General features: G+C 37.9%; 1 pseudogene; it reads right to left on the bottom strand.

Annotated features, from left to right (window-relative positions):
• Positions 1-583: 583 nt before the first annotated feature.
• LOC148040979 (putative glucan 1,3-alpha-glucosidase pseudogene) lies at positions 584-10928 on the bottom strand (annotated as a pseudogene).
• Positions 10929-13785: the final 2857 nt, after the last annotated feature.

The raw sequence follows: 13785 nt of genomic DNA, 5'->3' as shown, positions 1-13785 counted from the left end.
TGCCAAGGAATGAATGAAGAAGGATAGTTTTGAAATTTTGATCTCTAGTTCCAATGTGGTGGCAACATCTTTTAAGTTCTTCTTAACAAGAACATTATATTGTAGCTATACCAACAATTACAACACACAATTTCCACTCTGTCACTTCCAAAGACACCCTGATATATTGGAGATATGTCAATGATATAAATAATAATAGAAAATATCTCCAAGCCACCTTGAAAATATTATGTTGTTTCAGAACTATTTCTATACTTACTAGTCTAGAGGAATATGATACTTGTGACTTTTAGTGGATAGAATTTGTTGTGTGCACAACATTCATGAGGCCCATCTATCCTTTGTTTTGGTCTATTGTTGCAAGATTGCACCATCATGTCATACTTTGCTGCTCAAGTGTAGGCAACTGATTGCCAATGTTCGCACTAATTTGACTTAGCACATACCACTTTGATCAAGTCTATGCATCCAGAACAAACTTTTCCTTGGTCTGTCTATGTTTTAAAACTGCATGCAACATCAACACCACCCCCAAAAGTTACTCTAAAGGAAAAGGCCCACATTGCAGCTCCTCTTTGCCTTGCTATTGATCTGATAGTGCTCCTCTTGCTCCATATAGGGATGCCACACAAGCATGGGTAGATAGTGCTAGATACAAAGGGTGGAGGAGGGTATGATCACTATGGACAACATGAGGAGTTGAGACTTGTAGATGGTCCCGGCCAACAGTATTTCTCTTGTACAAACTACCCCAACCTTCTAGGTCCCAACAAAGAAAGAATGAGATTATAGAAAGGGTTAGTCTTTTCCATTTTCTCTTTTAAAAAGACCTTTAGTTGTTGTGCCATGTGAAAATAATACCCATACACATTATGAACATCGTGGTGTTCCATACCACTTGGATGCAGAGGAGTCCCGAGGCATGGTTGCCTGAAAATAATAATTCCAAGCTCAAGTAAACTATGATGCTTAACTAGTGTAAACCCAAATTATTTTATTATGCTAGTTTTGAAATTGAAGTGGGGAAAAAAATGCAAAAAATGCTACCTTTGTTTAAAATTTCATAGTTTATAGTTAATAAGAGCTGATACCTTAAAGCCATTGAAAGCAGATGGCTCATTCACGTCATCCCAAATACACAATGAAGGAGTGGACCCATCATCACCCTTCATAATCACCATAAGAAAACTTTCCAACCCACCAACTCCATATCTCTGGACTTAGCATATCAATATACAATGATGAACCTGACCAACTCCAACCATCATGGTCCCTACCATGAACATCCTTCACATAGTATCCCTTGGAAAGTAGCGTCTTTGTGTAATGGAAAAATGTCATCTCTCTTTATGTGGGGATCCAATCATTACCATATGTTGGACCTTTGACATAAGCTTATCCTAAATCACAAATATTTATCGAATGTGAAGTAGCACTTGCCATCTGTGTGATCACTATGAAGCCAAAGTATATTATATGAAATATTGTGTTTATCAAAGATAGCATCTACAAAATAAACATCGATGTCATCTTTGTAGTTCCACCTAGACTAATGATATGCTGTGGCCAAAGATTGAGGCATTGTAGGTAATCTTGATATTGTAGTGTACTAGAGCAATAAACATTTTGGTGTTGGACCTATGAAAGAAGGCATCCACAATGCCACTTTCACTAATCTAGTGTGTATCAATTTCACCTAAAACATCTAGATCCCCTTTATCTAGCCTTGAGTTAACACATCTATCAGCATTTCTAGAGAGTTCAACTAGAAAAAGCCAGTGCTTCTACCTGCACTTGAGATAGCATGAATGGAATAGGTCCATATGGTCCAAATGAAGACTCCTCAATGCACTCAAACACATCAAGGTTAAACATACAGTAAGGCTCAAAGAGGATGTCTAGGCTCCATGTTGGCTTTGAAGTAAGACTAATGGCATGTTTAGGAATGCCATATACATGTTCTGCTCCATGCAAGGACACATCAAAGCTGATAGATTGCAGACCATAGGGTCTCAAGTCTATGTGTGTGTGAAAATGCTCCTCCCATTCTTCCCCTTCTTTCTTCTCTCTCAGCTACTCAAAATGGAATAGCCTTTGTTGTTGAAAGACAATAGATGCGACTCACCATCCTAGATGTAGACAAAGTTGGACATGAACCTTGATGTTGGACACCATATTTTTTTAAAAATCCCTCCTTTCTTAACAGTCTTTGAAGCTATAAATTTTTATCATCTTGAGTGTCTTCAAGTTTGAACTATGCATGCTTGCTAGCATCAACGATGGCAGGATCATGATACTCATTGATCTTGAGCTGCACAATTCCATTAGAGTAGACAAGAAGATTGAGGATTAAGGGGTTTGAGGGCTCATCGTTAGTGACATTGATAGGGAGTAGCTTACACTCGGCCATCTACAAGGACCACATTAGATGCTTGATGATTGGAGTGACCCACCTAACGGGCTTATCCATACAATGAGGGGGAGTACGAGAGGGAACAAGAGATGGGTTGTTGAAAATTTGGTGCCTTCAAAGTCTTCCATTTGAACTCGATCTCTGTTGCCCTTCTTCCTATTCTTCTTCTCATCCTCCTTCATAGTCTAGACCTCGATGGTTCTAAGTGTGATTCTCTATATCTCTCTATCTCTACCCCTCCGACCTCGCCTACATCCCTTCCCTCACTCCCCCACCCACACCCAAGGGCTTGTTTGCACGTGAGAATCATACTAGCATTGGATTTGTTAGCATGAAAACATTCAAGCATTGGAAGTTGAAGTTGAAGTTCAATCTAGTATCACTAGGGTAAAGGGGCCAATAGTAGAACAGTTAAGCTAATGCAAGATGCTTTCATCAAAATTGATGCAAAATTTATCAACCTTTTTCTCCTAATCAGTTCGCGACATCAAGGGGAAACATAAAAATTATACTACTTGCTTTGATGTAGCCAATGCCTAATTTTAAGGACTCCTTTTTTTCAAAGATCCAAAACTCTTAACTCATAAAGTGGGCCACTTTACTCAAGATAGTGAGCCACTTAACTTGAGTAAAGTGTCGCTAATTTTTTGGAGCCATGCACGACCTTGCTGCACACCATTTTACTAGAATATGGCCTAAAGGGAAATGCTAATAAAATTGCAAGGAGAGAGAACAACTATGGATGTTTTGCCTCACTCGACAAAAGCACCTATGTTGCCTATAATCCTCAAACTTGGAAGTTGTTTGGACTTTAATGTGAACACAATGTAAATTTATATTGATGAAAAGCTACTATAGAATCCACCCTCCCTCCCCCATGCTAGTTGTAAATATTTGTCTCATAAGAACATATATGCCTTTAATTATTGATTCCCCTACCCCCATCTTTCCCCCACTCATCCCCTCCCACCCCACACACACAGCCCCCTCCCTAAAAAAGTTTCCTTCTGAAAATTTTTGAATAAAAAGACGCCTAATGTAAATTTTACATGAGGTGCATTTATAAACCCCTTCTATTTTTGAAAAACTGTAAGTCAACATAATAAAAATACCATTTCTTTTGAACTCATGTGGTATATTACATGTTCTATAAGGTGACCCCTCCCCCTGAGCTAACAATACTTTGATAGACATAAGTGCCAAGTTCAAGAACACTATATTAGGGAATTTGGGAATTTCGATGCACTTTGGAAACTCTCAATACCTTTATTATTTGGCCACATGGTCAAATCTTGTCATCTTACTTAAAGGTGGAGTCTACCCTTAATGATATATAAGCTACCTTCCCAAATCCCACTTTCAAATATGGATCAGTATTTAGCCACGTGCTCAAATATTTATCACTTATTTGAAATTGGGACTTGGAAAATTTTCAAATTCTCTAATGTAGTGTTTAAGAAAAAAGATCAAATCAGCCCATAATAAGGTAACTACATCCAATGAGTATCAAAAGAGCATATACATGTCACAATGAGTTCCACTATCTCACTCTAATGAGCTCAAGATCAATTGCATAGCCAAATGCTTTGTAGTACATCCAAGTGTCAAGTAGTAGCTTCTAGTTAAACAAAATTCAGATGCTAGATGAGCAAGCAAAGCTCAAAATCTCATGTGAGTAGCATCCATACATCCAAGATTCAAGGAACAAACATTAGGAGCATTAGACCCAATGTAGTCGACAAAGCACTTACTATAGCATCCAAAGAGGTAAATGATAGTCAATGTCAAGTGTCCAAGCTCCAAGATAGCTCAAGTGCAAGTCAAAGGTGAAGCTCAATGTCTGTCATAATGCAACCAAGAATGTAACATCCATATTAGAATACATTCAACAAATGCTGCATGTATCATCCAATGATAAGAGACATAAAGTGTCTCAACTGAATGCTTGCTATGAGAAACGATAGTCAAAGTTAATGAGATTGAGCTTCAATCTCAGCCCAAGAGCATTCTTTGGAAGCATAGCCAAGTATGTGGCATTAACCATAGACATCAGTGTAGCATGTTGAGTAGTCAATAAGCAATATGCATGAAGTTTCTTTAACAAATTTAACACCATATTGGGGAATATGGGAATTTCCCATAAGTTTGGGACACGTGGTCAAATCCTTGTATTTGTCATAACTTGAACACTATAACTCCAAATCAAGCACTCTATAGCTCAATAGATTCCATTTTTCAAGCACTTTCCAATGATAGGTCACATCATGATATGGTTTTAAGAAACTTATGGGCATGTTATCCGGATGCCACCTTTTTAGTATTCAAAAAATGGGAATTGGGAGATTCCCAAACTCACTAATATTGTGTTATTTAGTAGTTGATAAGCATCGACAACCAATTGAGCTTCAATCTGAGTAGGAAAGAGAGAAACCCACTCACAACACAAATTGCGCTTGCTATCTTGGGAGATTTGCTAGTTGGGCTGATGCCAATGGGGCTCAAGGGGAGCTGAGAGGAAGTTCAATCAAGCTCCAAAACATGCCTAGATGAATTGGGAGGTAAGTGAGCCACAATACATACCACTTCAGGGGCTAACCCATGGTTGCCATGAAAATTGTGAACCAAAGGTACTCTCCACAAGTTGTGTTGAGTCAAGCTTGAGCTCTTAGGAACAATGGATTTGATATTAGTTTAAGGGAGTGAGCCCTGAAGTGGAAGCATGGAGCAAAAGCAAGAGCTATGGTGGAAGGGGCAAACACAACACAAAGAGAGAGAGAGAGAGAGAGAGAGAGAGAGAGAGAGAGAGAGAGAGAGAGAGAGAGATGTGGGAATTCCAATAGTCACAATGTGTGATTGACCTTCTCTTTATTCAAATGTCATAAAAATAATAAAGAATGAAGTGACAATGATGGGTACCTCCTGCCTATAGTGTACATGTGTGCAGGTAACTAATACACGGCGTGAGTACTATTAGTGTAACTAATACACAGGTAGCTAGTCATAAGTGCCTTTACCCCCAACAACATCATTAAGCCATATAGTGGATGCTAGCTCATGTAGAGCTCAACACTCTTGCCTACTGATGAGGCATCTAGGTTATTGATTCCAGGCATCATTATGATGGTTTGCTTTGTTTGCACTCTACTCATCACATTATGTGAAATGGGTGTGGCCTCATTATCAGGTGTCTCAACACAAAAGAGTCCTAGATGTAGAGATGGCATGATTGCTGAGCTAGAGGAAGGCTTATGCCTTAGATAATCGACGTATAGATGGATTACACCACACTTTGAACATCTTAGGTTGGCCTTTACCTTATTAGGAGGATACTTATCTAAGCATCTTGATGAGAAATGCCCTGTGTGATCACAAATCTAGCAAGTGAGTGGTTCTTGGGATTGGTTACTTCCCATGCTGCCACAACCTTGCCCTCTGCCCAAAGTCATGACAACCCATCAATATTGGATATCCTTCTTCATCATATGTGACATAGGGTTTCACATATGGATCTTTGTTCAAAGCCTCTTTCACATAGTCTCAAGGTGTTGCTAAAGTAGATGAGTGATTATGCATTTGAGTGATCTAGAAATTTTGGTAGGGTTAATCTCTACTCTAGAGACTGGTGATCTTTGCTCATTAGATGCTAGCAATGCCACTGGAGCTCCACTCCCAAAATGGAATTGTCTATTTTCATGATAGATTGGCTAGGGGTAGCATTATTAATATGGTAGGCTCCTTAGCATTCAATAGTGAATCACTTCATGCCCATACCTACCATAATTCATGCAATTGCATGGTCTTGGATCAAGGCATTATGAAGGAAAGTGACTTCTCGTGCAATGGAAGCATTACCCATGTGATCTTATTGGTCTCCTTATGGATTTTTGCAACTTGCCTAGCTCTAATTTCAAGTCAATTATCTCCTATGACTGGTCCATTCTCTTTTCCTTATCCTAGGTATTAAGGATAGACAATTTGCTATGGTTTGTGGACCTATTGTTTTGGAAGCTGCTTGTGGTCATTTTGATTGGAGGGTCTTTGAGTTTCTCTCCTTCAATAAGTCATCTACTCGAATGGCCTCTTCAAAAAATCTAGTTAGAATATCTCTTTGCAAGCTTGAGTTCCTTGCTAGAGCTTTATAGAGCTCCTCATTTTGGATTCCATTGATAAACACTATGAAGATAGCTTTCTGATTTGGTCCTTTAGATGGGATTCTTTAAGAGACTGTAGACGTGGGTGATATAGTCACAAATCTCCTTCTTATCCTTTTGAGATTGGTGTGGAAAAAGACAAGAGGGGAGAGAGGTGAAGCACCTAGGAGCACACACACACATAAAAGTAATTGAGACTTGAGAACATAGAGAGATAGGGCTGAAATCTTCTTTCTTCTTCTTTCAACCAAAATAAATAAGTCTACAATATGATAAAAGACTAATATGAAAGTACCACAATATATGTACATGCAGTCACTAAGTGTAAACCTACTAGGAAAGAAGATGTGGCATAAGTCTCCCTTGAGCTCAACATGAGCTCATGAACTCCAAGCATAGTCATGAAGCATTGAAGCTTCTTAGCTCCCAAGGCCTCGGTGAAATGTTAGCATCTTGATCATCTATGCTAGCATAAACCAAGACAATATCAATTGATAGAACCCTCTCCCAAATGAAATGGTAATGGATCTCTATGTGTTTGGTTCGTGCAAGATACACTAGGTTCCTAGTCAATTGAATGCTACAAAGGTTATCACAGTAGATGATAACCTTCTTATCCACCTGCATCCCCAAATCACCAAGTATTATGCATAACCAAGCTACCTTACATGCTACAATTGCATCACATCTGTACTATCAATCTACTATCTCAAAACTTTCTACTTCCAATTTTGAGGAGGAACCCATGTAGTCCCAACCCTTGGCTACAACCAAAAACCTTCCCTTTTAGCTAAGGAACAAGACTCTAGTAATTCAATCTTACAATAGAATACTAACTTTAGCCTAAAGAGCACAATGAATCCCATAATTTACAAATCTTGTTCTTCTTGGCCAGAAGCTGTGGTGCATTGAAGATAGTTAAGAGATATTTCATGGAGGCTTTAGAAAATATGGGGTAACAAAAGGATCAATCCAAGGGTACGAATTCCAGGAAATTAGATAAAACACTATTGACTTCACTCACTCATGTATATATTCATGCTAACATTGGAATTTAGACTTTTGAGGATGAGAATTTCTTAGAAAGGCCTTAGGCATGGTCAAAGCAATCATAAAATTTTTGGTGTTACCTAGGAATCATAGGAGAAGTCATGAAAAAAACGAACAATGTAGAGTAGGAGAAGTATTGCTTGATTCTTATGTTCCACCTCGAGCAATGCATGGAAAGCAAGGAAGACATTGCAACATTAGCTAAGAAAGCAAAATGGCAAAGTAAGTTTGAAAGGAAATAGTATTCTACTCAAGGTTTAGTTGCGAGGTATGGCATCATCTAATGACTATTGTTGAGCAAAGAAAAACACTTTCAACTTACATACATGATTTGATGTATGTATCATCTATATCTTTGAGAGTGCTTGCAATTGTCTAGGGTGTCAACATTTCTAAACTTGCAAGCTGATTGGAACAAAACAACATGATGATTAATGTCATTTAATATATTTTCTACCTTAAACATGACCCACAACTTCTTGTTGATGATATCCATGCTTCGATTATAGTACAATCCAAATTTCTTTGACTAGTTTATCCCAAGGCTGAATGACTCAACACCTAATCTTTCCTTTGCTTCTAGTACCACATGAATCTTCATCCCATGATGTGAAGCAAAGTGATGTATATAAAACTTCTACTAACACTAACATGGAGGCTAAAAGTAGTGTGCTTGAAATTCTAAACCCTAAGGCCATAGCCACTAACATCCCTACTAAGCCACACCACCAATTCAACCAAGTTGATCGCGAGCAGTGAACCCCAAGGTGCTCCATAGGAAGCTTCTTAGACTCACCTCTAGATCAACCCTACTAAACCTACCCCTCCTTTTGGTCTCAAGCCTTTGCTTATTTATTGACCACTCAATATCATGGCTATTCATTTGGCCAAGAAATTCAATTCCTTTGAAATAGAATGGCTACTCCAATTTGATACCATATTCACTACTTATGCAGAGTTGTTTGCAATGATCGATTTAGGCCTTGTTGATGATGAGATGATACAAGTTCCTTCCAAACGGCATCCCACTTGGGAAAATGGTGAACACCTCTATCAAAAAAGCTTCTTGGTCTAAGATGAGTATGCTAAAATTCTTCTTTAGAATAAATTACAATCATGCCAACTTATTCCCTCTTATTCTTCTGTGGGGCCAAACTCAAAAACCAATAAGCACTTGATGAGCTTGAGAAAAATTGCAATTCCTCAAGTCCATTCTTGCGAAAACTCATCGACTTGAGATTGCTTGCAATGGCAGCCATCTTATGATAATGGATGCAACATTGTATATTCAACAAGCTTCATATGATCCAACCTACTATGCAATTACTTCCTTGCATTCTATCATTTTGGCTCAATATCTGGACTTGCCACAAAAGTTGAAATACAACCCATTGCTCAATAAGATTCTCATTGAAGAGGAGTTGCACATTGCCAATAGCTTTGTAGGACCATTATTGCTTGATGATCTGATTACTTACATTTGTGGACTAGCTACAAAACCAACTAACTTGAATGGTTTTGCTGAGTTGGAGTACAATCCAAATTTCTATGACTGGTGGATCCCAAAAACTACAAAATACTGACCCCTATATATAACTTATCTTTTTCTCATTGTATATATCTTTCTTTTGTTATACTAATAATAGCCAAATATCCGTTAACTTCGATGAGAGAAAAATCAAGGTATGAGATCACAACTTTTGCTCATGGTACGCTAGTGATTTAAAAAATAATAATTTGTAATTCTTTATATATTTTAACTTTTCATCTAGTGCATGGTATTCTCAAGGTTTCACCAAGTGAATGTAAGAAAATAATAGGTGTCACAACAACTCAATGCACTTCATGTTTCAAGACAACATCATCAATAATAGACTCTTTCTTTAAAGATTCCAAGATATGGCAACATTATGGCAACCAAATCATCTAAGAGACTCTCACAAAGACAAAGACATACAAATGCCATTGATACCAACAAAGACATATGAATGCCATTGATACCAACATCCTGATTTCTTCATCCATCACATTCCTTGACTACAATATACAATGGTCACCTACTTCTTGATGAGGGGAAGTCATGCTTATTTCATAAATACTATAAGTCTTCATAACCTACTACTAGTTCTTCTTCACCAACTCTATATCATAATGAGGCAAGTGCTTTCAAGGTTCAAGGCTCACTCTTCCATTTCCATGTGTACACTTTGGTGCATAAATCCATTCTTTGAGCCAAGTCTACTATTCTCAATCAGCCTTTAGATCTCTCATACTTCCACATTGATTTTGTAAAACTACTAGCCAACTTATCTGACACTATATGATTCCAAAAGTAGAGTTTTTTTGAAAAAATAAAGATACAAAATAAGAAACGCAGGAATAAAAAAATAAAGGGACAAGCAAGAAAAACAAGAAAAGGAAAAGGATATATGCACTATGTTGCACCTAGGGGTCATCAAGTTAGGTGCATCCAATGGCTTTGGTTGAGACTAGCTCCATATCTAACCCTCTATCCCCTTTTCCATTTTCCCCCAACATTTATCCAGGGTACATTTGGGTTAGGACATACCTAGGGAGTCTTACTTGCCTTGGTTAGGTAGACCTATCTCCCTGAGTCATTTGCACTTTTTCCATTCCACTTCATTTATCCTAGTGCTACTCACTCAACTTCAAAGCAAGAAGGAGAAATTACTTCACACAAAAAGGGACCAATTTCATCCATTTCCCCATATGTTGATTTCACAAAGAACCATGTGCTTCAAGCACTTATTGGATTGGAATCCCCATCTCCTAAAGTTGTCTCTCTAATAACATTATTTTCCCTTAGCCACAATCGCACATTCTCCCATATTAACCCATGTAAGATTCCTTTTCTCAGTCCTCATCATAAGAAGAATCCATGGAGTAGTCTTCTAACTATATATTACCCTATGTATGCCAATGCAATCACATAATATTTGCACCATAACCTATTCATGGTTTTGGGTACTCAAGTGTGGGACAACACTTCAAGCTTGCTTGAAGCTAGATCCATCTCCCAATTTCACCTATATTATATAAGTCACCATACACATAAGTAGACACACCCCTTAGGGAGTCTAGTACAAGTTGGCTTACAAGACTTTTGTAGATGATCATTTGAAGGACTAAAGATGCATCAATATCGGTGGCCTCTACATCCTCATCTTTCCATGTTTCATTTCCCTTCTTCTAATATGCCATCAATGATTCTTCATCCAAACATAATCTTCTAGCATTACCACATCTTTTAGAATGTCATCTATAGCATCCACAGGAGTATCATCTTCTTTCATACTAGTTCTTCATGTCAATAGGCACATATCACTCTCACCATCCACAATTTTTCATTAGTAGCCTTTATTTCTCTCCATCATGACTACTTCATCATGACTATTCTCAATGTTCTCTGTCTACCTTTGACGTAAGTGCCATGGGACTGATACTTGTCTAGGAAGGGGCTATTGTTAATAGGATTTTGTGAAGGCTAAGGTCAAAGAAGGTCAAAATGAAAGTCAAAGTGCAAGTGCCAGCTACTATTTTTAGGAATGATTATATAGTTTTTGGAGCTTCATTGTATTATTTTGGTCACTTGTGTATTATTTTTATACTCAAGGAGGCCAAATTATCATGGATGTACTATTTTGTGAGAGACGTGCACATTGCATTTATCACTTGCATTTGTATTTGTCATACCTCTACAACTGTTGCATGGGTTGCATGTAGAAATAATGAGAGAGAGATAGGGGCAATGGAAAGCAGTCAGCTCTCAATGAGATTCTTCAAAGTATTCATTACACGTATTCACTAAACCAAAAGAACTAACCATTAACTAACTATGGTTAAGTCAAGTATTGACTTTTGGAAGGCACACACATGATGGATAGCTACACACATCTAGCTATCATGTCGGTAGATAATAGATAGATTGACTAAGCTTGCATATCTCAATACTCCCCCTCAAGCTCAAGTCACTACTTGTATCCCAAGTAGAGATCTAAAATGAGTGAGCTTATCTCTACTAAGTGATTTAGTAAATATATCTGCCACTTGGTCTTCAGTATTCACATGTATGAGGTCTAGCTTGCCTCCAAGAACCATTTCCCTAATGAAATGGTAATGTACCTCTATGTGCTTTGACTTATAATGATAAATTGGATTGCTTGCCAAGAGTACACTGCTCATGTTATCCTAATATAGCTTGATTGGGTTATCCACACGAATCCCCAAGTCATCCATCAACTTAACTAGCTAAGCAGCCTCACATGTAGCCAATGTTGTACCCCTATATTCTGCTTCTGTACTTGAGAGAGCCATAGTCAATTTTTTCTTACTACTCCAACTGACCATGCTACTTCCAAGTCCAAATGCATATCCATTGGTCGATCTCCTGTCATACATACAGCCACCCCAATCCACATAACAATAATTTGTAAGCTCAATAGGCTCACCATGCTCATAGAATAGCCCATAAGACAATGTACCCTTCACATATCTCAAAATCCACCTCACAACATCTAGTGAGGTTTCCTTGGCTGCTACGTAAACTGGTTGATTAAACCAATCACATAACTCAAGCCCGCAGTCTAGTGATAGTGAGATAGATCAGGCTCCCAACCATCTATCTATACATAGTCATGTTCTCTACCACATTCCTTGTATCAATGGCTAGCTTTACATTTTGTTCATCCATGGGTTAATAGTCCAACATGCCATACCTCTTCAACATATTCTGGGCATACTATTTTTGTATCATTCATATCCTATGAGGCATATGCATAACTTCAATCCCTAAGAAAAAATTCAGCTCTCCCAAGTCTGCAATTTGAAAATCTTTCTACAACATAGCTTTTATGTCATCAATGCCCTACATGTCATCACCTGTGATCATGAGATCATCTATATAGAGCATCAAAGTCACATATGCTATCTCTTTTTTCCCAGTAAATAGGATGTGATCAACTTTTCCTAGTTGAAATCAAAGTGACTACAAGTAGGAAGTAATCCTAGCATTCCATGATCATGGGGTTTGCTTTAGTACATAAAATGTTTTCTTCAATCTGCATATGTATGACAGATAGTCTCGATGCACATAGCCCTTTAGCTGATCCATATAAATATCTTCTGCCAAATCACCATTTAAGAAAGCATTTTCACATCCATCTGATAAAGATTCCAGCCTTTGGATGCAGCTAGTGCTATAACAATCCATATACTTGCCATCTTAGCAATAAAAATAAAGGTCTCCTTGTAATCCAGCCCATACTGCTAGGCATATCCTTTCACTACAAATCATACTTTGTACCTCTCTAGTGAGCCATCAGACTTACATTTTACTTTACAGAACTACTTGCATCCAATAGGCATTTTCCCCTTAGGAAACTCAACCAAATCCCATGTTTTATTTTTCAGAAAGGCCTCATATTCATCATCCATAGCCTTGCACCGATTCTTATCCTTAAACTGCTTCTATAAAAGATATAGGCTCTTTGTATTTCAACACTTTTGTCATATATGGATAATGTCTCACTAAGCATCCACTATAGGTAAGCCTATCCTCAAGCTTTCTTTCTCTTTGTGATCTTTGCAATGGAGGTGAACTAGACTCTTCTATCTCATGAGGCGGTACATATCTCTACTTAACTCCAAGTGTAGCCATTGCACGTATAGCAAACTTACTGTCAAGACTCTCAATAGAGTCATACTTTGAAGTCAATGGACCTGTAATATCATCAAAAACCTTCTCTTTTCTTGTATCTCTCCCCCTCACTAACATATCCATGTTAATGGGGATGGAGATCTATAGCTGTGAAGTCTTCCTATCCAAGGACTTACACTGCTAGAGGCATCATGAGAAGATCCACTACTAGAAATAGTGTCGATGTCTATTTTTAGTATACATGCCTTGTGAAGTGTCATTATATACTACAGTCTACTTAGCACCATATCGAGATGCTAACTCATCAAAGACAATATCACGATTGAGCAATGTAGTTGGAACAATGCACTTGTATGCCTTCATTTCCTAGGAGTATCCAATAAAAATACTTCACTATTTTAGGGTCAAGTTTCCTCTGTTTGTCATTTGGAACATGGACATAGTTGATACTACCAAATACTTTCAAATGTTGGATATCAAGCTTATAGCCATAG

The sequence above is a fragment of the Lygodium microphyllum genome, chromosome 1 (genome assembly GCF_053477565.2).
Source record: "Lygodium microphyllum isolate KBCC chromosome 1, Lygodium_microphyllum_v1.1.10, whole genome shotgun sequence".
NCBI lineage: Eukaryota > Viridiplantae > Streptophyta > Polypodiopsida > Schizaeales > Lygodiaceae > Lygodium > Lygodium microphyllum.
The sequence above is the reverse complement of the archived record's forward strand: the minus strand, read 5'-3'. Positions and strand labels throughout refer to the sequence as shown.